Here is a 26,262-nt window from a genome sequence, read left to right on the forward strand (position 1 = left end):
ACATAACTAAATGTTATGTTATAACATTTATAACATAATCAATGTTATAAATTGATTATGTTATAAAAGGGGCCGAAGGCCCCTTTTAAGAAAATTATCGCAATAATGTGTGAGTATATGTTACAATGGAGGAATAGGCTGAGAAGCGTTTCAGGTGCATACATGATTTTAATACACATTCAACAAACTCTGGACTATAAAATTGTCTCCTCTAATTTTATTTCGTCCGTGTACAAAACTATCACAAATAAGTTACAGAAATGATCTAGCCTATACTCATATATTTTTTCGTTTAAAATATGTTTTGTTAAACATTTTGTTAAATTGGAATTTTACAGATTTAGCCATCAGAGAGATAGAAATAACAAAAGAAAATTATTTTTACTTTTATTATTAATTACTATATAATTAGTTTGGTTTAAATTTCGCGCAAAGCTACACGAGGCTATTTGCGCGCGCTAACCCTCCCTAGTTTATTATTAAAAGACAAGCGAAAAGACAGCTAGTCTTCACTGCCAAGTCTTGGGCTATTCTTTTACGAACAAATAGTTAGACTGACGATAACACTGTAACGCCGGGACAGCTGAAAGAGCGAGCATATTTGGTAGAACGGGGATTCGAATCCTCATAAAGTAGTTCATAATCAGTGAAGTTATGAAACTGGTTAGGGTTAAAAATGTGGCTATGTTATCAAGATTCACGTTGTGTAAATAGATAATTAATTAAAAAGGTTGTTTTTTTTTTTTTTGCTATGAAACAGATATTAAAAAAACAGACAAACGAACAGCTAGTTACCACAAACACATACCTGGTCTGTATATTTTACCACGACGACAAGAAAATAAACAATGGACAGCGGCGTTGACTCCAATGACGTGTCAATGCCGCAATAAATCTACTGAAGTTGTTTCGTTCCATTGGTGGACAACTCCAGCTAACCGAAAAGCCCATTGTTTGTTGGCACGAATTATCAGTACACCTTAAGCCTTCAGGCGCTGGATTATTAGTAGACAAAACAGTAAAATATTATTCTTGTACATTCAAAGGAGTAGTTCCATGTCTGTATCTATCTCTTTGTTTTTTTTCTCTCTCTCTATTTATAAATGTTACCTGAGGGTCGAGTAAACACATTGAATTATAAACAAAAACAACATCACTTACAAACACATGCTAAATGTTTATACTGTAATCATATTTACGCGTGTATTTCTTTTATCATTACTAAAATTCATCTTGAACTCAAGAACTAATTATTCTGGAAATGAATAAGGAAAATTAAACAGACTTTACTCGGCCCTGCATGGCCAGGTGGTTAAGGCGCTCGGCTCTTAAGTTGCAGGCTCGAATCCCAGTCACACCGTACATGCTCGTTCCTTTCAGCTGTGGGAGCGTTATAATGTGACGGTCAATTCCACTATTCATTGGTAAAAGAGTAGCCCAAGAGTTTGCGGTCAGTGGCGATGACTAGCTGTCTTCCCTTTAGTCTTACATTTCTAAATTAGGGACGGCTAGTACAGATAGCCCTCGTGTAGCTTTGTGCAAAATTCAAAAACAATACTTCACTAACTTAAAGACGCCTAGCGCAGATAACCTTCGTGTAGCTTTGCGCGAAATTCGAAACAAACACACTTGCTATTCTATTCGTGCAATGCTTCCATAAACAAGTAAATCATGAATTCCCAGGTAAGACGTGTTAGTGTGAGAACCAAGTGCAGAATGTTCGCCTGTTAACGTTAGTTGTCCATAGGAAACACTTCCTATTGTTAAAGTTTGTTGTTAAGCTTAAAGCTATACAACAATTATCTGTGCTACGCTTGTTACAAGTATTAAAACCTGCTTTTTAGTGGCGCGAGCCCTCGGACTTGCCACTGAGAAACTCGGTTGTTAAAGAAATTAAATAAATCACCTTAATTGATAAAACATCGATTTTGTTGAAAGAAGTTTGAGAGAGAAATGGTTTCGTTTTCCTGTGAGTTGGGATGTGTCAAAGAGTTTTTGTTTTGGAGAAAAGCGACATTATTTTATCTGCTATATATGTAACCAGTATCCGGATTTTAGTGTTGTAACTCCATAAACTTACCGCTGTTTCAGTAGGCGATACGTCAAATGGTAAACCTTCATTAGACATTTATATCCCCTAATGTCAACTAAAATTTTACTACAAAGTTTAGTAAGCTTCTAAGGAGCCACAAAAGGGCCACTTTTAGGAAGTTCGTGGTTAAACAAGTTTCAGTCATCATCTGTGTCATTTTCTTATTGACGCGTATTTATACGTATACGTACACGTATACCAACGCGACGACAGAAGAAATTTCAATAATATTCCCACGAAGAGCAGAAACCGTACATAATTAGGATTTTCCACTTTTTTTCGTGAAGATTTGACCTTTAATTAGAGTACGGGTTGCTTTTCAATATAAAAAATCTAGTTTGTCCTACATTCCATCTCTTATACATCAAATAAGTGTACAAAATGAAGCAGGTCATCTGAAAGTGAATGACCTCACGGCTAAGATACGTCACCGTTCAACATAACAAAGTTTAAGCCTGCAATCAGAACATTTATCGCTGTTAGGGTCTTATAAGAGGAGATAACAAAGCTTTAACCCCAATAGAGAGGGGGTGGTGTAAAACCTAGTGATCCACTTTTACTCTACTAGGGCAGTAACTACTGGTATAAGAGGTTTCGATGGCCTTCGTCACTCCAAATGAGGATGTTCGGATATACGTCGAACAGTGACGCAAGCATCTCTATAGAAACCAAAAGATGTTACCTAGGGAACTGAAGAGTAGTCGTGACGCTTCAAGGTGAACAGGTAGCAACACACTACGGAGATATGTCCTCATGTTTCATCTTTTCATGACGAAACAGGTGTGCTAACTTTGAAGGAAATTACAAAACAGATCATTTTGACACATGCATTGGAGTGTACACTCCTTGTATGTAGAATTAATTTCAACCATCAAGATTGACGAAACGGTTAAAGTAAATATGATAATATCAAGTGGAAAACAGTGCAGCTATAAGTTGCAATTATCTAATAGGAACAACACTCTTAGTCAAAATTTTAAGGCACTATTGGTCTTAGATAAACGTGTATCAGATGTCTTATTCAAATATAAAATATGATACAATTTTTGTTGCTTTATTAATATGTCCTGGACTGGAAATTACGCAACTTTCAATGGTAAGTTAAATTTTCAGATAATGTTACCAAAGTCCATACAACCTCTAATCTTTCCAGTCTACCAAAACGCCATCTTTAGGAGTTGGTGTTTATTACTGAAGCAGTTCGTAAACACACACGTACAGGGAGAAAGACAAACATTATATGAACAAAAACGATAACTGAAATAAAAACACCCCAGTAATCATACTAGTGCTATAAAAATATACATTGCGTTTGTAGTCACTTAAGGCAGTTAAGGACAAAGTTAAACGACTGGTGATATCTAAAATCATAAAATTTAGACGAATTTTTAGGTAATAAAAACAAGCACTCATTCACGAAAACATTCTCTTTTTATTACTGTACCACAAAAAACTTCACAGTTAGTGGAAAAATCTCTTCTGCGACATAATAGCACCTAAGTAGAAAAATAAAACTTTGTACTTTCAATCAGAGAGGTACATGAACAGTCAGTTCAAAGAACACCAAGGTCCAGAGAGAAGGCAATCAATGAACAGCATCCGCTGCCTATACAGCTACTCATTGTACAACAACAATTAAAAAATACAACTACTCATTGTACAACAACAATTAAAAAATACAACTACTCATTATACAACAACAATTAAAAAATACAGCTACTCATTATACAACAACAATTAAAAAATACAGCTACTCATTGTACAACAACAATTAAAAAATACAACTACTCATTGTACAACAACAATTAAAAAATACAACTACTCATTATACAACAACAATTAAAAAATACAACTACTCATTATACAACAACAATAAAAAAATACAACTACTCATTCTACAACAACAATTAAAAAATACAGCTACTCATTGTACAACAACAATTAAAAAATACAGCTACTCATTGTACAACAACAATTAAAAAATACAACTACTCATTATACAACAACAATTAAAAAATACAACTACTCATTGTACAACAACAATTAAAAAATACAACTACTCATTGTACAACAACAACAATTAAAATACAACTACTCATTATACAAAAAAATACAACTACTCATTGTACAACAACAATTAAAAAATACGGCTACTCATTGTACAACAACAATTAAAAAATACGGCTACTCATTGTACAACAACAATTAAAAATACAACTACTCATTGTGCAACAACAATTAAAAAATACGGCTACTCATTGTACAACAACAATTAAAAATACAGCTACTCATTGTACAACAACAATTAAAAAATACAACTACTCATTGTACAACAACAATTAAAAAATACAACTACTCATTATACAACAACAATTAAAAAATACAGCTACTCATTGTACAACAACAATTACAACAACAAAAAAATACAACTACTCATTATACAACAACAATTACAACAACAAAAAAATACAGCTACTCATTGTACAACAACAATTAAAAAATACAACTACTCATTATACAACAACAATTAAAAAATACAGCTACTCATTGTACAACAACAATTAAAAAATACAACTACTCATTATACAACAACAATTAAAAAATACGGCTACTCATTGTACAACAACAATTAAAAAATACGGCTACTCATTGTACAACAACAATTAAAAAATACGGCTACTCATTGTACAACAACAATTAAAAATACAGCTACTCATTATACAACAACAATTAAAAAATACAGCTACTCATTGTACAACAACAATTAAAAATACAACAACAACAACAAAAAAATACAACTACTCATTATACAACAACAATTACAAAAAATACAACTACTCATTATACAACAACAATTAAAAATACGGCTACTCATTGTTGTACAACAACAATTAAAAATACAACTACTCATTGTACAACAACAATTAAAAATACAGCTACTCATTGTACAACAACAATTACAACAACAAAAAATACAACTACTCATTATACAACAACAATTAAAAATACGGCTACTCATTGTACAACAACAATTAAAAAAAAATACGGCTATTGCTACTCATTGTACAATAACAATTAAAAAATACAGTACAACAACAATTAAAAATAATTAAAAATACTACTACTTATTATACAACAACAATTAAAAAATACAGCTACTCATTGTACAACAATTAAAAAATACAACTACTCATTATACAACAACAATTAAAAAATACAACTACTCATTGTACAACAACAATTAAAAAATACGGCTACTCATTGTACAACAACAATTAAAAAATACGGCTACTCATTGTACAACAACAATTAAAAATACGGCTACTCATTGTACAACAACAATTAAAAATACAACTACTCATTGTACAACAACAATTAAAAAATACAACTACTCATTGTACAACAACAATTAAAAAAACCGTGCGGTGCTCGGTCATTAGCACATAGCTTACTCGAACCTTGTGCCGTTCGATGATTAACTCGAGCCGCTAACCATTAGGGCATGCCTGACCGAAGCTAGATAGTACGGTATATCATGTCTGGAAGAACGCCTGTTTTTCTTATAGCAAAGTCACATCGGGCTATCTGCTGAGTCGAACCCCTGGTTTTAGCGTTGTAAATCCGTAGACTTACCGCTGTACTAGCGGGAGGGGGGAAGGGATTGGAAGAACCCACTACTTACTTAGTTAAACATTTCAGGAAAGCTTGTCACACATGATGGTTTCTAATGACATTCAGAAGTTTAATTTGAAACTTACTAACGGTGACAGATTCGCTTTTCTGCAAAACAAAATGCGAAATAGCATGCATTTCTATTCGAGCCCATACTATAACCAAACGACTCTTCGACCCTTGAACCACGGGCCAATAATATTTGTTTCGCTTTAAAGAACGGATCATCGATGTTACTGAAGTAATATAAGAACGTGTGTTAAATATTTAGTCAAAACACAGTAGGAGAATTATATATGCAAAAACGGCTCGTTTGGGTTGAGAAAATATTTTACATAGAAGAGGGAACAACGTTTCGACCTTCTTCGGTTATCGTCAGGTTCACAAAGAAAGAGGTAACTGACCGGAAGCTGACCACATGTTTGGAAGGGGTTGTGTAACTGAGTGTCGGAATGTAGAGGGCGGTGTTAGATGTTTGAATATAATATTATTTATTTTATTACAGTAGGAGAATGCTTGTAGAAAATACAAGGGCCTACTTTTCGTTTAATTTCATGAGTAGTTCAATCAACGGTTGTTTTTACACAGTCCCTAACAACTGAATATTCTTGTAGCCGAATTTTAAAAGTTCTTTGCTTGCACAACATACTTTAGGAAAGTCGAAACTTATGGGTTTATGAGCAGTAAGTTGACTCAGTCCTTATTAGTGCAACTAGAGATTTATCGACTGGCTTTATCTTTCTACTAACCATTACTCATCTTCTAGGAAATTTTTGTCTGTTTCGGTTATTCGCGCAAAGCTACACAAACGCCATCTGAGCTAGTCGACCCTAATTTAACATACATATGTATAATAGTTTTATCATGTATAAAGTAAAGGGTAATGGACATACCACTTCACTGTACCATCTAGAGAGGGGGCGTAATGAAACACAGTAAGATCATAAAATATAGTTGAGACATTTGAAATACAATATGACAACAATATTGGTGGCAGATTTACATTTATCTGTTGTAAAATCGTACTAGATTCTTAAAAAACAACATAAATTATACCTTTTTGCACACTTTATGTTTAGACCATGAGCTTTGAGAGCCATTTTGTTTTTTCAAACACGATACAACATCTCTTACTGAAAAAACGTGTCACAATGCAAAGACTTTCGCATCCCATACGATAAATATTATGTTTACACATTTTTACACGTTCTTTCAAACTACTTCCGAAATACCAGCAGTCACGGAGATTCAGTCCTCGCTGTCAACAATTTACTCAATCTCTTGCATGTCACATAGGCCATACTGGTTTACGGAATAAAGTTCCCGAACGGAGAGACCGGACTTGGACTGCTTCAATGAGAATGCAATTACCTAAATCGAGACAATGAGACTAACTAATTTCGTCTCCCGCTAGTACAGCGGCAAGTCTATGGATTTACAACGCTAAAATCAGGAGTTCGATTCCCCTCGGTGGATTCAGCAGATAACCCCTTGTGGCTTTGCTATAAGAAAACACAAACACTAATTAATTTCAGTGGACCTGTTGTTCATATCTTTAGGCGCTCGGCGTCGTCTGCTACGTAGTGTGAGCCTCCTGGCGGCGAGAAAACGTGACAGGCGGTAGCTACCATCTTCATGATCCTAACCAGGTTTGGTCACAGCAACCAAATCTGACCCGACGATAGCTTTGTTTACCCTCACCCGAGGCGGCTGTTTCAAGGTTGTGTAATTATTTAAAGGGCGCTTGGAATTTTGAGAAATATTTGTGGCGCCACAATTTCTTCAACAGAGCCGCGTGTTCTAAGAGGTCGTGAATAAACCTAGATATATAAAAATTGTTTGATGTTATCACTCAGATCACTTTGAAGTTTTCGCATGTCTTCATCCCTCATGCGACCAACGTAAGACTGACACGTGCCGGTCAGAAATGCGTGAGGTAAAGGATGGTTCGCGTATTCCATGTTTTACCTAATAGCTTCATTTGTTCCCTCATCCCTTGTTTCCAAAACAATAGCTGCCAAAAACTGGTATATGAAAGGTCTTAGAGAACAGAAGTACGAGCGCCTCCCATGGAATATAAATTCTGAAGGATTGTTACAAAAACAACAGGTTTATCAGGAGTGGTATTTCTTTTGAAAATAGTTTAATATAAATGAAAAAGGAATGTTTCGTCAGAAGGTTAAAAAAAATAAATAGCTAATTTTAATATAAGTACTAGGTACCTTGTTTGATTGCAAATTTCCAGTAATGCTTGTGTCACACTGTGTCATTTTCTCGTCAATTTAAAATCCACTGTCACCTTCTGTCAACCTAGCTTCAGCTGTTTTCGGCTTCTACCACACGATGTCAGCATCTCTCGTAGTCTACTAACATTTCATGTCCTTAAAATGACTAGAAGGTAGAAAAAGCAATTGGCAAATAGATTTCGTATGTGAACCTACAGAATGACCTTTGTTTTTGTTTGCGGTTAATGTTTACAGTTAATGAGCATTTATCTCAGATAGCTCTCTTGCATAACCAAATCCCTTTAATTTATTATGTAAGAATAGCTACAAGTGCCCACTCCCAAGGGCTTAGCGGTAAGTCCGAAAAGTCATAACGCTAAAAACCGGGTTTTAATTCCCCTTTATGAAAACAGCACAGATTATTCCATTGTGGAGTTTTGAGCTTAGCAACAACAAACTAAACAAATACTCGTTACTACAGTTAAAACGATTAAACTATCGCTTCTTCGGTTCCCCTCGATGGGCTCAGCAGATAGTCCGGTGTGGCTTTGCTATAAATAAAACATACACACACACTGTCGCTTCATTCGGTGGACTTAGCAGATAGCAGGAGATCATTTTGCTAAATGAAAACATACACACACTGTCGCTTCACTTCCATGTCAACTTAGTAGTTCGAGAAGGATAAACCAAACCGGATCTGATTGTTTGATATTTATTTAAAAGTTCACGTGTAAACAAGAGAAAGAAAGAAAAGAAAGTCGATCGACAAATTAATTTCAAAACTTACAAAGTATTTTCGTGTGTATAATGTGGATTCCTACGGACTATCATTTATTTTAATTCCAATTACTGTCCCCCGCTAGTGCAACGGTAAGTTTATTGAGTTACAACGCTAAAGTCAGGGGTTCGATTTCCCTCTGTGGGCTCAGAAGATAGCCTGACGTGGCTTTGCTATAAGAAAACACAAACACACAATTAAACATCTGCATTTTTTTCGATAACAAAAAAGTATCAAATATCTTGGGTTAATTAGAAATTGAGGTACTTTTAATATTCGCCATTTCAGATCAACTACCATTCTTACAAAAACGTATGATAAGTAATCTGTTGTCCAAATTACCTTACTGGTTTAGTTTTAAAACAATTACCCAAGTACCCTCACCCATCTGCAGAGCTACTCTCTACAACAATATGTAATGTGATAATACAACGTTTATAAATCATGACATTTGGTAGACAATTCGAAATTTGGTTTAAGCCTGTCAAGAACTGTATATCTAGATGATGTGTTCTTTACATTATGACCGATAACACTGTTATTACTTCACTTTTTTTTTTTGGAATCATATACAAGAAAAGCTTTATGACTGAATGATAAAACTACACGTAAAATGCGTTAAGTCCACTTGTGACGACATTTTGTGCAAATACAATTCGAAATTTGGTTTAATTCGTATTATTGTTTGTTGAAAAGAACGAAATAGTGTGAACAGTATTCTAGAGCGAAACTAGGCCTAACTTCTGTGAATTGCGATATAAAAACGTGATCTATGCTATAGCATCACATCTATTAAAGTTCATTTACTTCGGTTTTCTCTGAGAGATTGAGAGATAGGGTGAGCAGCTTAAGATACTAATAATTATTACAGACGTTTCAACTGCGATTTTCTTTTCAAAACTCAAGCATTTCGTCCACGATATAAAGTAAATCTACTAAGTCACAATCTTCTTCGTTACGGTAGACTAGCAATGATAACCTGAATAGCTTGGCCTTGAAAATATAAAAACAGTGGAGTGTTTTTTTCCCCCCATTTTTAATGCTTATTTTAAATACGTAGCGGAAATAAAAGCAGCCCATATAAGCTGGTAACTGCCTTTCCATACACAGCATAGAGCACGCCAGAAAACACTGATGGTCAAATATTTGTCTATGCAAAAAGTGTTTTCTAGCAAGCACACAGTGTCGCTTGGCTTCAAATACTTTATTATTTTTATTTAGATATAACATCGTTAAAAAACTATTGGCGCTTTTAGTATATTAGCATAAGCACAAAATATTTCAAACATTGGTATATCCTGAAACAAGTGGTCAAACTGTGTATAACTGGAAATGTTTTCTTCATTACGAGATCAACAGTGCAATATTAAGGCAGGATGGAGGAGCGATGACTACATGATCAACAGTGCAATATTAAGGCAGGATGGAGGAGCGATGACTACATGATCAACAGTGCAATATTAAAGCAGGATGAAGAAGTGATGACTACATTCATTTCTGATCATATTTGGTATCGGCTAGGTAGTTAGGGTGAGGTCGAATCCTCATCACACCAAACATGCACCTCTTTACAGCCGTGGGGGTATTATAAGGTTATGGTCAATTTCACTATTCGTTGGTAAAAGAGCAACCCAACATTTTGGAAGTGGATGGTGGTGACTAGCTCCCTTGCCTCTAGTCTTACACTGCTAAATTAGAGACGGCTAGCGCTGATAGCCCTCGTGTAGCTTTGCATGAAATTAAAAACAAACAAGATTTGGTATCAAAACTATTTGGTTAATATTCATTGCAATGACTAACACAGCTAAAATATACCTTACAACGTATTATCAGAACCACCAATACATTTAAAATACACCCACGTGTTTCTACAATGACCAGTGTATCAAGCATACAACTGAATTGCTAGAACTACAAACACGCGCTACTCCAACCAGACAGGTTTTAAATACGTCGCGCTGCAGTTAAAATATGCCTGTACTAATATAATTAATACAGTAAAAACACATCATGTTGCTAAAATTACCAACAGAGTTACATTATTCTCAAGTTACTAGTACCACCGACATAGCTAAAAGACACCCATGTTACTAAGACTATCAATACAGTTAAAATAAATCCGCTTATTATTACTGGTACCACCAACACAGCTAAGATACGCCCACATGTAACAAGAACAATTAATTGTTATACACACGTTTAACCCGCATCCAGTACACTGCAATCTGAAATAATATTGCAGCTATAAACTAGCTATAATACCACGTTACTTCATATTGCAACTATAATATACCACGTCTTACTTCAAGCTGCAGCTATAATACTACGAATTACTTCGATCACTAATGTTACTATAATACTACATTACTTCATGTAGCAGCTATAATACTACGTATTACTTCGATCACTAATGTTACTATAATACTACATTACTTCATGTAGCAGCTATAATACTACGAATTACTTCGATCACTAATGTAACTATAATACTACATTACTTCATGTAGCAGCTATAATACTACGAATTACTTCGATCACTAATGTAACTATAATACTACATTACTTCATGTAGCAGCTATGATACTACGAATTACTTCGATCACTAATGTAACTATAATACTACATTACGTCATGTAGCAGCTATAATACTACGTATTACTTCGATCACTAATGTAACTATAATACTACATTACTTCATGTAGCAGCTATAATACTACGTATTACTTCGATCACTATTGTTACTATAATACTACATTACTCATGTAGCAGCTATAATACTACGAATTACTCTAATCACTAATGTAACTTTATACTACATTACTTCATGTAGCAGCTATAATACTACGTATTACTTCATTTTGCAAAAATATCACGTCTTACTTCAGGTTGCAACTATATATATCACGTCTTACTTTATGTTGCAACTATAATACTACGTATTACTTCATATTGCAACTATAATATACCACGTCTTACTTCAAGCTGCAGCTATAATACTACGAATTACTTCGATCACTAATGTTACTATAATACTACATTACTTCATGTAGCAGCTATAATACTACGTATTACTTCGATCACTAATGTTACTATAATACTACATTACTTCATGTAGCAGCTATAATACTACGAATTACTTCGATCACTAATGTAACTATAATACTACATTACTTCATGTAGCAGCTATAATACTACGAATTACTTCGATCACTAATGTAACTATAATACTACATTACTTCATGTAGCAGCTATGATACTACGAATTACTTCGATCACTAATGTAACTATAATACTACATTACGTCATGTAGCAGCTATAATACTACGTATTACTTCGATCACTAATGTAACTATAATACTACATTACTTCATGTAGCAGCTATAATACTACGTATTACTTCGATCACTATTGTTACTATAATACTACATTACTTCATGTAGCAGCTATAATACTACGAATTACTTCAATCACTAATGTAACTTTTATACTACATTACTTCATGTAGCAGCTATAATACTACGTATTACTTCATTTTGCAAAAATATCACGTCTTACTTCAGGTTGCAACTATATATATCACGTCTTACTTTATGTTGCAACTATAATACTACGTATTACTTCATGTTGCAAATATAATACCACGTGTTATTTCATGTTGTAGCTATAATACCACGTTACTTCATGTTGCAGCTACAATACCACATGTTACTTCATTTTGCAACTATACTACTACGTAATATTTTATGTTGCACGTGTTACTTCAAGTTGCAGCTATAATACCACGAATTACTTCAATTACTAATGTAGCTAATAATACCACGTGCTATTTACTGTTGTAATTATAATACCGCATGTTACTTCATGTTGCAGCTTCAATACCACGTTTTACTTCAAGTTGCAGCTATAATACCACATGTTACTTCATGTTGTGACTATAACACTACATATTACTTCATGTTTTAGCTATAATACCACGTGTTGCTTTATGTTGTAAACATAATAATACGTATTACTTCATGTTACAAATATAATACTACGTGTTACTTTATGTTCCAGCTATAATACACCTAAGTGCACCTAAGTTACATCCATGTTTTACGAGATCTCAGACAGAAATTACTTCTATGATGAATTACAATCACATACAAGAATAAAACATTCTTAAAATCAGCAATAATGATCTACTTATTATCTTTCATAGCCCCATTAACAACAACAAATTCTCCACCCAACTGCAATAGCCGGCTTACAACCAACACCACATGCTAGACTACACTGTTGTCCCAAATTTATTCCCATACTGGACCACTTTATATGATTAACACAAAACCAAGGGTCGGACCTGAACTTGTTCGGAATTACCTCATTCCCTTAATACGATTCTTTTTTACATTTACAATATATGGTTATAATACAGGTCACGAATGTGGCTTTTGAGGGTCTGATGTGGCCCATAGGCCATCTTTTGGCAATATAGATAAGTGATTATAATAACTACGTCCATAAGGTTTACAAATAGCAATAAGGTTAACCCTTAAGTACCAATGATATAAAGAAATCCATAACAGGATCTTGTAGTTGAAACGTTGAGAGAATAATTATCCTGTTATAGCATTCCTAGTCTCACTGGTGCCTAAGTATCCATTTGTCAATGTGAATAATAAATACTCAAGGCTAACCCTATATCATAAAAGGTTATAAAAAAAAACTTCTGGGTAACTTGCTCGTGCTTGTAATTATATTAACCAACGTAACTAAGTCTAAAACCACAAACTATTACGATACTACTCGCAAACAAAAAATTCTCGGTTTGTTACACACATAAACGAGAAACACGTGATGGAAATTATACGGGCTTTGTCGATGGGTTATTTTTTTCTGTGACATTGAATAAGCTATTCTTTTCTTGATAAAACATGTACTGAAATTAGTTTGAAGATTTGACGATATGAAATAATCCGTCAAGTTTCTGCGACCCTGTAAGTATAGAAAACAGCTTATTCGTCATTCAAACGCAAATATGACTATTTCACGCGCTTAGTTAATAACTGTTTAACAAGGTATCCAATCACCTACCCAATAGTTCTCTTCATATGTCTCAGACATGATTGTTTTGTTTTTTTTTTTTAAAAGTTCGCGAAAAGCTACTCGAGGGCTATCTGCACTAGCCGTCCCTAATTTAGCAGTGTAAGACTAGAGGGAAGGCAGCTAGTCATCACCACCCACCGCCAACTCTTGGGCTAGTCTTTTACCAACGAATAGTGGGATTGACTGTAACATTATAACGCCCCCACGGCTGAAAAGGCGAGCATGTTTGGTGCGACGGGGATGCGAACCCGTGACTCTTAGATTAAGAGTCGCACGCCTTAACCCACCTGGCCATGCCGAGCTCCTCAGACGTGATAAATGATCAATAATCGCTCTCTTGTTTAAAACAAGTTCAGGTTTCGGGTGGCTTTTCCTGATTATACTAACACAGGCTGAAATGAGAGGGCTAACCTCCAGCTGTTTCCTAAAAATATCAGGTGGGAGAGGTCGTCTTTGTGGTCCGAATAATTTCGCCATTTCATTTTATGGTTAGGACCCTCGATTCACAAATAGCACTAGGTTCAAATTCCAGGCCCACCAAACGTCCTTTCAGCTGCATGGGAATTATAATGTACAGTCGAGATTCAAAACAAACAATCTTGTTTTGTTTTTTATTTGTTGTTGTTGCTGTTTCTGAGCTGTGGATCGGTTACCCCCAAGGTTCACAGCTATAGAATAGAATAAGTGGCATCGATCGAAATAGAAATACGACACATTCATATTATTTTATTTGGGCAGGACACGTAGCTGCTCATATAAGCAGCCTGTATATCGATTGCATAGCATTAAACGGTTGTATTTATTTGTTTGTTGTTTGTTTTTTCAAAGGCAGATCTGTGCATGAGAAATCTGCGACTTGTTCCAAGTACTCAGTTAACACTGCTGGAGTTTCTCATAAAAGTTGGATCTCGAAACTTCTTACTAGGGATTCTTTCGAAAATTAATAATACAATGAAGGGAAACCATTGTTGAATGATTAACAAAAGTTATATAATTAAAAAAAAAACAAATTTCACTATACCTCCAAAATACGCCTGTTATTTCCTTAGTTCATCAGTCTCAAAGTGCTTTTCTAATCACCACATTTTCCAGTAAAAACTACGCAGAAAAATTGAATGTTATCATGAGCAAATGCGCGATGCTGTCTTAAGCCTTTTCACTGTATTTTAGGTCAAAAAGTAGAAAACATAGTGCAGACATCCTAACACAAATTTCCAATTCTTTCGATTGTATAAAGGATAAAAGATATTTGGTAGTAATAATAATTTATTCTTCTTTATGTTTTAAAGTCAAGTAGATAATACATGTGTTAAAATACCAAAATAATATTTATTAGTTTACATTTATTCACCACTTGGAACTTTTTAAACACCAACCCTGTAATTTTAGAAAAAAGGACAATTTGTAGTCTAATACGTTACATAAGGCTCAGCTGAAACACTATTTAATAACTTTTATTTTACCTTTGGCTGTAACTCAGTCATAAAACTTCTGAATTAAACTATTTTACTGTTATGTGACTGAAGTTATGAAAATATAAAAACAAACATTTCTAACAAATCAACATGAATTGAACATTCAACAGAAACACCTTAATTGGTCTAAGAATAAATAGGTTATAGTTTTGTTGCTAAGTGACGATGTATGTTGTTGAGCATGACCAAAAAAGGAGAGTGAATGTGTTCTCGACAGTATGACAAAAGAACTAAGCTTTTTACAGTTAGTGATAATATAGTGGCATTTGATAGTTACTCTAGTTTTCAAATATGAGACCCCCACTGGCACAACGGCATGTCTGCGAACTCATACTACTAAAAACCGGGCTTCGATACCCGTGGCAGGCAGAGCACAGATAGCCCATATATTTCATGTTTTTACATCAAATGTTTCACCGTAGTTTTTACGTTCTTTTTCCATCAGACTCTTCAATACAATTCATTTGTTTTTACGACAAACCCTTCACTGTAATTCTCACGTGCTTTACGACAAACCCCTTCACTGTAATTTTCACGTGCTTTACGACAAACCCCTTCACTGTAATTCTCACGTGCTTTACGACAAACTCTTCACTGTAATTCTCACGTGCTTTACGACAAACCCTTCACTATAATTCTCACGTGCTTTACGACAAACTCTTCACTGTAATTCTCACGTGCTTTACGACAAACCCTTCACTATAATTCTCACGTGCTTTACGACAAACTCTTCACTGTAATTCTCACGTGCTTTACGACAAACCCTTCACTGTAATTCTCACGTGCTTTACGACAAACCCTTCACTGTAATTCTCACGTGCTTTACGACAAACCTTTCACTGTAATTCTCACGTGCTTTACGACAAACCTTTCACTGTAATTCTCACGTGCTTTACGACAAACCTTTCACTGTAATTCTCACGTGCTTTGCGACAAACCCTTCACCATAATTCTCACGTGCTTTACGACAAACCCTTCACTATAATTCTCACGTGCTTTACGACAAACCCTTCACTATAATTCTCACGTGCTTTACGACAAACCCCTTCACTGTAATTCCACGTGCTTTACGACAAACTTTTCACTATAATTCTCACGTGCTTTACGACAAACTCTTCACTGTAATTCTCACGTGCTTTATGACAAACCCTACACTATAATTCTCACGCGCTTTACGACAAACCCCTTCACTGTAATTCTCACGTGCTTTACGACAAACTTTTCACTATAATTCTCACGTGCTTTACGACAAACTCTTCACTGTAATTCTCACGTGCTTTATGACAAACCCTACACTATAATTCTCACGCGCTTTACGACAAACCGTTCATTGTAATTTTCACGTGGCCCGGCATGGCCGAGCGCGTTCAGGCATGCGCTCGTAATCTGAGGGTCGCGGGTTCGCATCCGAGTCGCGCTAAACATGCTCGCCCTCCCAGCTGTGGGGGCGTTATAATGTAACGGTCAATCCCACTTTTCGTTGGTAAAAGAGTAGCCCAAGAGTTGGCGGTGGGTGGTGATGACTAGCTGCCTTCCCTCTAGTCTTACACTGCAAAATTAGGGACGGCTAGCACAGATAGCCCTCGAGTAGATTTGTGCGAAAATTCAAAATTCAAAACAAATTTTCACGTGCTTTACGACAAACCCTTTACTGTAATTCTCACGTGCTTTACGACAAACCCTTTACTGTAATTCTCACGTGCTTTACGACAAACCCTTCACTATAATTCTCACATGCTTTACGACAAACCCTTCACTATAATTCTCACGTGCTTTACGTCAAACTCTTCGTTTCTATTCTTGAGTTTTTCTTCCAACCCATCAACACATGTTCACGACAATTGTCACGTTTTCATATCGAATATTTCATCAGAAATCTTACGCCCTTTATGTCATGCTATTCTCGCGACTCCCTGTGGTATTTCAGGAAAACAGAAATCCAAAAGATAAATATAAGTTCCTGCAAAAATGCAGATCGAAGTATGGGCAGCACATGACAAACGAATAAACACAAGTGAATAAATACATCAAATATTCTTTTGTGGATGCCGTATTGAGAAACAAGCTTTCGGTACCTAATTTCATGTTTTGATTTCTCACTGGCTACTAGGGTAGAAGAAGTTTTCCTTAAACACAGGAAAGTTTGTTTATTTGTAATTAAGCACAAAGTAACACAATGGCCAATCTTTGGTCTGCCCACCACGGGTATCGAAACTCAGTTTCTAGCAGTGTGAGTGCGAAGACATACTGCTGTGCTTCTAAAGGAGCACTAACTAATAAATAAGACCTATGTGTGCGTTAGAAAAAAAAAATACCTTTGGAAGGACGTAGTAACTAAAAAGACTTTAAAACTATGACCGTCCACGTTTCTCCTGTTAACGCGCTTTATATAACAAAACTTATGATGTATGATTCAATGAAGTATAGATCGAGTTTTGTCGTCTTACGCTGTAGACTCGCATTTCAGTAGTTGTAAGGACTGAAAAAAAATTTTTCCTCTGTTATTTTTAATGCTTATTTAAAAACAAAAACCAAAATCTATGCACCAGTTTAACAGGCACGTGTTTACAGGTTCAGTAATTTGAAATAAGTTTCGCTGGGTCAAAACATTTTCACCTAATGTCCACTCAAATCTTGGATCGTACTTGCTGGAACATTGACCATGGCTATAATAATTATTTCGAGGCTATGTTGACGTTTTGTCATTTACACAAAGCTAAGTCCTCCCCATTGGTTCTGTGGTAAGTATGCAGGCTTACGGTGTTAAAATTAAGTTCGCGATTCCTGTAGTGAGCAGAGCACAGATAGCCCACTGCGTGTGTTAGAACTCACACCAAACCAGTAAGAACTAAGTGTATGAAAGGATTTCAGCGCTACGTTTGATATATATACTCCTTTGTAGCTCTCTCTTGAAATGATTCGCTAAATTCTATATCTTAACTGACGAACAGCCAGTACTCACGTGTCGAAATTGTACTTCCTAAATCAGTACCAGTAGTGGTAATCTGTTAAAATCAATGATAAATCATTTCATAGTCCATGATCACCCGCAACCTTCTTATCCAGCAGTGACTGCTGTCCAGAAAATAAACACAATTTCTTTTAAAAAAATCTCGAGGTGACACCTAGTCCGCTTACTAGCAAGAGAGCCCAAATCTAGAAAAACTTTTAAACTAAGTATGCTGACACATTTTATTTCAAAGAAGACATGAGTATAAATAGTGTGTCGGCTGAAGATATGGTTTGTTTTGAATTTCGCGTAATGTTACTCGAGGGCTGTCTGCGCTAGCCGTCCCTAATTTAGTAGTGTAAGACTAGAGGGGAGGTTGCTAGTCATCACCCCCCACCGCCAACTCCTGGACTACTATTTTATCAACAAATAGTGGGATTGACCGTCATATTATAACGCCCCCACGACTGAAAGGGCGAGCATGTTTGGTGTGACAGGGATTCGAACCCGCAACCCTCAGATTACGAGGCGAGTGCCTTAACCACCTGGTTTTGCCGGGCCTGTTAGCTAACGCACATGTACCGTCATGTTGTTGACTCTCAAATACCATGATTGAGTAACGTTCGTGAGGGAAATATTACTGTTAGTTAGATTGTCCCTTGTGGTACAGAGGGAAGTCTTTGGATTTAAAACGTTAAAATCAGGGGTTCGATTCCCATATCTTTGGACACAGCAGATAGCCCAATGTGGCTTTGCTATAAGATAAAAAAACATGCACATATATTAGTTAAATTTCTAGAACTGTTTTACGAGGTCAAAATACGATCATAAGCGAGATAAATATACCAAGAAAGATTTATGTTGGTCTCGAGTTTATATATATATATATTACTCACGCACACTATCGACTTTTGTGACACATCGAAGAAGTGACACAATAATAGATTTAGCATATCTGTGTCCCATTTTCGATCACAAGATATCCATTATTACAGTGTTTTAAAATATTAATTGCATTTTGTTTCGTTAAACGCTTTATCTTCTTTCTTCAAAAACTAAATTCCCCCGCTAGTGCAGCTGCAAATCTACGGATTTACAACGCTAAATCAGGGGGTTCGATTCCCCGTTGTTGGACACAGCAGATAGACCGAAGTGGCTTTGCTGTAAGAAAACACACACTCAAACACTAACATTGTATCAAACTATCCTATAAATCTAGTCCTTTCAAACTACACCCTACCTACCTACCCTCATCCATTGTTCATTGACTTGTGTGTCTAGTAAAAAATAAAATAAATATGGTCGACACACTACTATTAGCAACTTCGTATGCAAACACACGTGCTAAGCCTTGTTTTCTGGGATTGTGTCAGTCATCTTGAGTATCAAACCCAACCACTGGTAAAACGTGATTGTCAAATGTGGCTGGAAACTGCTGAGCAATGTAAACGCTCAGATGTTGGAGCTGATGTCTCGTGTAATGTAGCTGCTCTTAGTTTACAAATCCCTCTCCGAAATACACGATTCTATTGTAGTTCATCGGTTTGGTTTGGTTTGGTTTGGTGTGTTTAGAATTTCGCGCAAAGCTACACGAGGGCTATTTGCGCTAGTCGTTACTAATTTAGCAGTGCAAGACTGCAGAAGAAAGGCAGCTGGCCATCACCACCCACCGCCAATTCTTGGGCTACTCTTTTACCAACGAATACTGGGATTGGCCATAATATAATAACACCCCCATTGCTGAAAGGGCGAACATGTTTGATGTGACGGGGATTCTAATCCGCGACCCTCGGATTACGAGTTAAGTGCCTTAACCACCTGGCCATTCCAGGCCCGCATTTCATTGGTGGCTGTCTGTTTTTTGTCCGAGGGTATGAATGGTTGTTTGGTTAGTTTAAATCATATCGTGGTCACAGAAAACAAGATAACACAAATCAAGGCCCCTTTTAGTTATTGCATTTTTTATTTTTTTCCAGTTTCACCAAACACTTACAAAACTTAATTTGATGCTTAAACAGGTATTGTGTTGAGTGATCGCTAATCGTATGGGATTATAAACTTAGGAACGAGGATCACTATAGAAATAAAATTCGATGAATAGATAAATTAGTGCAACCTTAGCGTTGATTTCTACAGTTTACTGAGCTCTAGACATGGAATATGAAACAACTGAAGCTGACCTATTATAGATTTTCACACTGATAAGGCCCGGCATGGCCAGGTGGTTTAAGACACTCGACTCATAATCTAAAGGTCGCGGGTTCGAATCCCCGTCACACCAGACATGCTCGCCCTTTCAGCCGTTGGGGCGTTATAAAGTGACAGTTATTCCTACTATTCGTTGGTAAAAGAGTGACCTAAGACTTGGTGGTTGGTGGTAAAGACTAGCTGCCTTCCCTCTGGTCTTACACTCCAAAATTAGGGTCGGCTAGCGCAGATTTTACTCGTATAGCTTTGCGCGAAATTCAAAACAAACCAAACCACATTTACAAATCTACTGTTGAAAATATAAATAAAACTTTTAAGCTACTGTTAAACATAATTAAGCTCCAAAATAAAGAAAACGTTGATAATTACTGCGCATGTCTTTGTTTGAATTTCGCGCAATACTACACGAGGGTAATATGCACTAGCCGTCCCTGATTTAGCAGTGTAAGACTAGATTGAACTACTCTTTTACCAACGAATAGTGGGATTGACCGTAACATTATAATACCCCTACAGCTGAAAAGGCGAGCATGTTTGGTGCGATGGGGATTTGAACTCGCAACCCTCAGATTACGAGTCCAGCGCCTTAGGTACCTTGTCATGCCGGACCAACTAATATCATTATATCTTAATATCATAATTTTGTTAAGCCTGAAATAAACATAATTGCGACGAGCAAGTATTTAAAGGGTGGAACGACGGTGCAGGTGTATCATAAATTAAGAATTCAATCATGTTCTCTTAAACTTGAAACTGAACAAAAACAACAGACAGAAACTCAACCAAAATGAAGTTAATGAGTGAGTTACTCAAATGTGGTCTAGCCTTTTTGTTGTTGTTGCAAGCGCAAGCCAACGATCATCCAAGTTATTATAATAACTTGGTTGGGCGTGATCTAATGGATAGCATCTCGATTTATGAATCCCAAAATCCATGATTTGCGGCTCATGATTGCAAAATCGCGCCACGCGCTTAGGGGTAGGGGATGCGTTATATGAGTGACAGTCAAATTTCACTGTTCGATTAGATTAGAGTAACTGACAAGTTGGCGGTGGATGCTATTTGCTACCTGCGTTGCTTTTGTCTACCATTTCAAAATTAGGGACGATTAATTCAGGTATCTATTGTGCAGCTCTTTTTTCTAAACAAAATCTAACACTTACCTGGCCCCTCGCTAGTACAGCGGTATGTCCACGGTTTTACAACGCTAAAATCAGGGGTTCGATTCCCCACGGTGGGCTCAGCAGATAGCCTGATGTGGCTTTGCTATAAGAAAAACACACACACACACACACACTAACACTTACCAGGAAAATAACCTTTACACCCTAACTCTAAAAACTAGAGTGAAGACATTTCCACTAGTCCAAAACCCCAAAAGTTTCTGTCTGTTGAGTTTGCATATGAACGAAAACAATTCAAAGAAATATCTAGAGGCTTAGAGTATCACAAACCATCTATATATATGACGTCACATGTTACTGCCGACAGTGATTCAACGTCAGGGTAATTGATGTCAAAGTGTATTATGCAACACACTTACGTCAAACGCATGCGCAGTACATTACTAGATAGTACACGTAAATCTGCAATAATGAAAAGTAAAGCATTGTCATCAGTATCAACTCACCTTTCTGAGACATGCCTCTACATTAAACTACACTTTATTATCATAAGTTTATTAACTGCTGAATTATCATGTTCAACAATCATACTCAGGAAAAAAAATTGCAAGCTTTCACAACTTTGAACATTTTCGTCGATTATGTTTCATGTAGTAACAAGACGTTCCCAAGCCCCCACGGCTGGGAGGGCGAACATTTTTGGCGCGACCGGGATGCGAACCCGCGACCCTCAGATTACGAGTCGTACGCCTTAACACGCTTGGCCATGCCGGGCCCCTTACTATATTTAACTAAAGAAGTTCGTTGTATTTTACTTTTTTTTTCTAGTTTATTGGTTTACTTGTAAATTTGTGAACAACACGAACGCAAATACAACAGTAATCAAATAAAAACAAAATTACTGCAGTGCGCTGTAAAACTAATTTATACATAATATGTGCATTTCTCCCATCCCATTCAGGCCTGGCGTGGCCAGGTGGTTAAGGCACTCGACTAGTAATCCGAGGCGTACGGATTCGAATCCCCGTCACACCAAACATGCTCGCTCTTTCAGCCGTGGGGACGTTAAAAATGTCACGTTCAATCACACTATTTGTTGGTAAAAGAGTAGCCCAAGAGTTGGCGGTGGGTGGTGATGACTAGCTACCTTGTCTCTAGTCCTACACTGATAAATTAGGGACAACTAGCACCGATATCCCTCGAGTAGCTTTGCGTGAATTTCAAAACAAATCAAACCAAACCCATTCCATTCCCATCAAATCTCGTGGTTTAAACAGAAACTTCGGTTTCTTAAAGCAGAGTTTATCATTATTAACACTGGTCCACCTGTTTCATTCTTCACGTAAGCCCATGTTACATACTAATGTCTTACTTGAGCCTTTCGGGTAAGATTCCTATATAAATCAGCTTCTAGGCTGGATTGCTTACCAACCCCCTTCCACTGACTCCACCCACCTGTTCTCATGTAGTTATTTTGCAAACCTTTAATTTATATATCATACGTAGCTTATGGAAAATAATATTACAGATTAGTACCATTCACATGTGGCATCGATTGGTTTGTTTTGAATTTAGCGCAAAGCTAAACGAGGGCTATCTGCGCTAGCCGTCCCTAATTTAGCAGTGTAAGACTAATGGAAAGGCAGCTAGTCATCACCACTCACCGCCAACTCTTCAACTACTCTTTTAACAATGAATATTAGGATTGAACGTATCAGTGTAACTCCCCACAGCTGATAGGGCGAGCATGTTTGGGTGTGACGGCTAATAGAACCCGTGACCCTCGGATTGCAAGTCGAGTACCTTAACCACCTGGCCATGCCGGTCCTTTGTGGCATAGAACAAGCACAGTAAGATTTAATCATTTAAAACAGTTTAAGACTTTGTTGTTTGTTTTTACAATGATCTTTTGAAATACCACATCGAGCTATCTGCTGTGTCTACCGAGTGGAATCGAACCCCAGATTTGAGCATTGCACTTCCTTGAAGTTATCGCTACCTCACTGGGAAATTTAACGACTTCAAATTTTCATTTCAACAATTATCTACGTCAGGGGTGGGCAACTCCATAGCCAGTGGATAGTACAATTGTGGCCAGCTCGAGTTTAGGAATCAACTTTTTCCATCATTTATTTTTCATCGCAAATTTGGCAATCAGCAACTGCACTACCTCACGTTATCGTTAATGTCGCGTGCTTCATCACTGCCACAGACTCCGCCCATTTTGTAACGTCAGTCTGGTTTAGATGTTTGTTATTAAGTGTGCGTTGTTTTGCATGCGCTTGCAAACATATTTTTATTGTGCAACTTTCAAGTGCTTAAATATATTTTGTTTTTAATCCCATAATATGGATTAGTGGATAATTCGAAAACGAAAGAATCCAGATGATGGTGAACACTTAGAAAATAAAGACAACTTAATTGATTCTAAAATTACTGACGAAAAGAGAATGACACGTGACTGAAAAAAAATGTGAAACGAGAATTTAATGAGAGTTTGAAGTTGAAATTTGTAGTGATTGAAGTAAGTAATAAACCAGTGTGTGTTTTGTGTAACAAAGCTTTTAGGAATAATAAAGTATACAACCTAAACCAACACTTTTAAAATTTTCACAACGAATTTGATTTAAAATTTCCAGTTGATAGCAAAAATCGTATGAATGAAATTGGCCATCTGAAAGCATAACTTCATGAACAAAAGAGAGCCCTAAAAGATTTTTATCCTTGATAAAAGTTTTCACTAGTCACGTTAGCCAGCTATAAAGTAGCTTGGATTCTAGCTCAAAAAAAGAAATCGTTTTTTGATGCTGAACTAGAAAAAGAAATATTGATTGTGGTCATCGAAACTTTGTTGGAGAATTATGATTCAAAAATAAAAGATGATATTCTTCAAGAAGTAAATAATTTGCAATTAAGTCGAAGAACAATTGTTCTCAGAATGTTAGAGTTGGCGAAAGACACAGAAAATCAGTTTCTTGAACAACTGAAAGACTGTTTGTATTTTTCTTTAGCACTAGATGAGTCAACAGATGTTAGTGACACTGTACAGTTGATGTTTTGGGTTCGATATGTAACTTCAGATCTTCAAGTGAGGGAAGAAATGCTTGGCCTTTGTGGATTACGAGATCGAACATGTGGAATAAACATCTTTGAAAAATTTCTTGAAATGTCAAAAAAATTTAACCTGGATTTTAAAAAACTGGTTTCTGTCACAACAGACTGTGCTCCCGCCATGACTGGGGCGAAATTATGACTCCTTTCTTTTTTGAAGCAGCATTTAACTGAAAATAATGTGAAGTCCACGCTGTCATCTTTCTCCTGCATTTTGTATCAGGAAAATTTGTGCTCAATTGTCTAAGTGATGAATTGAAAAATATGGTGGGCATTGTTGTAAAAATTGTGAATTGTATTAGAAGTGGAAGCTCTCTCATCCATCGACAGTTTGTTGAGTCTTTGAAGAAAAGCAATGACTGTACTTTTGATGATCTTACTGATTTTGCAAATGTAAGATGTTTAAGTAGAGGAAAAGTCTTGGAACGATTTACTTCCTTATTTCCTCAATTAAAATAGTATCTTGTTGGAAAAGGTAAGATTGAAAATTTCCCTGAAACTGAAACTTTGTCATGGCATTGTGATTTGCACTTTCTGTGTGACATGATGACTCACTTGAATAATCTGAATACGAAGCTTCATGAATGAGGTAAAATAATAAGTGAGCAATCACAGTCATGAATTTCAATTAAAGCTAAACCTCCTTGCAGAATAATTACAAAAGAATTATTTGAAACATTTTGCAAAGTTGAATTGTTTTCGAGAAAATAATAAAAACTATGACTTCTCTGATGCTAAAGATGATCTCTATGTAAACTGGATCAAAAATTTATCTCAAAAATTTGAATCACGTTTCTCCAAATTTAAAAATTTGAAATTGATATTTGAATTTTTACATGACCCATTTCAATTTGACCTAGGGAACTTCAATAAGGAAATTACATTTTTTTTTTGTCTTTCGATAAGTGTGGATTTGAAGACGAGATGCTTACCCTGCAAAGTGTAGAACAGATAAAAGGTAAATAAAAATGTTCTCTCAGAGAGATGTGGCTCACTATTCTGATAAATGAGAGTCTTCCAAATTTAAAGATACCAATTTCAAAATTATTTTTTCATGTTTGGATCCACATGGGTGTGCGAGTCAACATTTTCTACGCTAGATTTTCTCAAGTCTAAATACAGATCTCGGTCACTGGTATAAATTTAGAGGCATAGCTAAGATGCTCATTAAGCACAGATGCTAAGCCAAGTTTCACGAAATTTGTCGATGAATACTCCCATCAGTTTTCACATTGAAGGTTAGTTGAAATGCAATTATTTTGATTAAACTAACATCTTTCAATTTTGTTTTTGAATAGTCTGGCCAACGTTGTTTTCATTAGCCATAGTTGTGGCCACTATGAAAAATAAGTTGCCCACCTCTTACGTGATAAATGAGGCCAGGCGTAGCCTCTTATTAACAGGCCCAGACTGTGAATCTTTGTATTAATGGCTCGCGTCCTGCTGCTGGAAGAGAAAAGATAAAGGTCTCTGAACAATGGAGCAATCGGTACACTGTAAAAGCAACACCTATATGTCACTATTCGGTCAGACAAT

This window comes from Tachypleus tridentatus, chromosome 2 (genome assembly GCF_004210375.1).
Source record: "Tachypleus tridentatus isolate NWPU-2018 chromosome 2, ASM421037v1, whole genome shotgun sequence".
Lineage (NCBI taxonomy): Eukaryota > Metazoa > Arthropoda > Merostomata > Xiphosura > Limulidae > Tachypleus > Tachypleus tridentatus.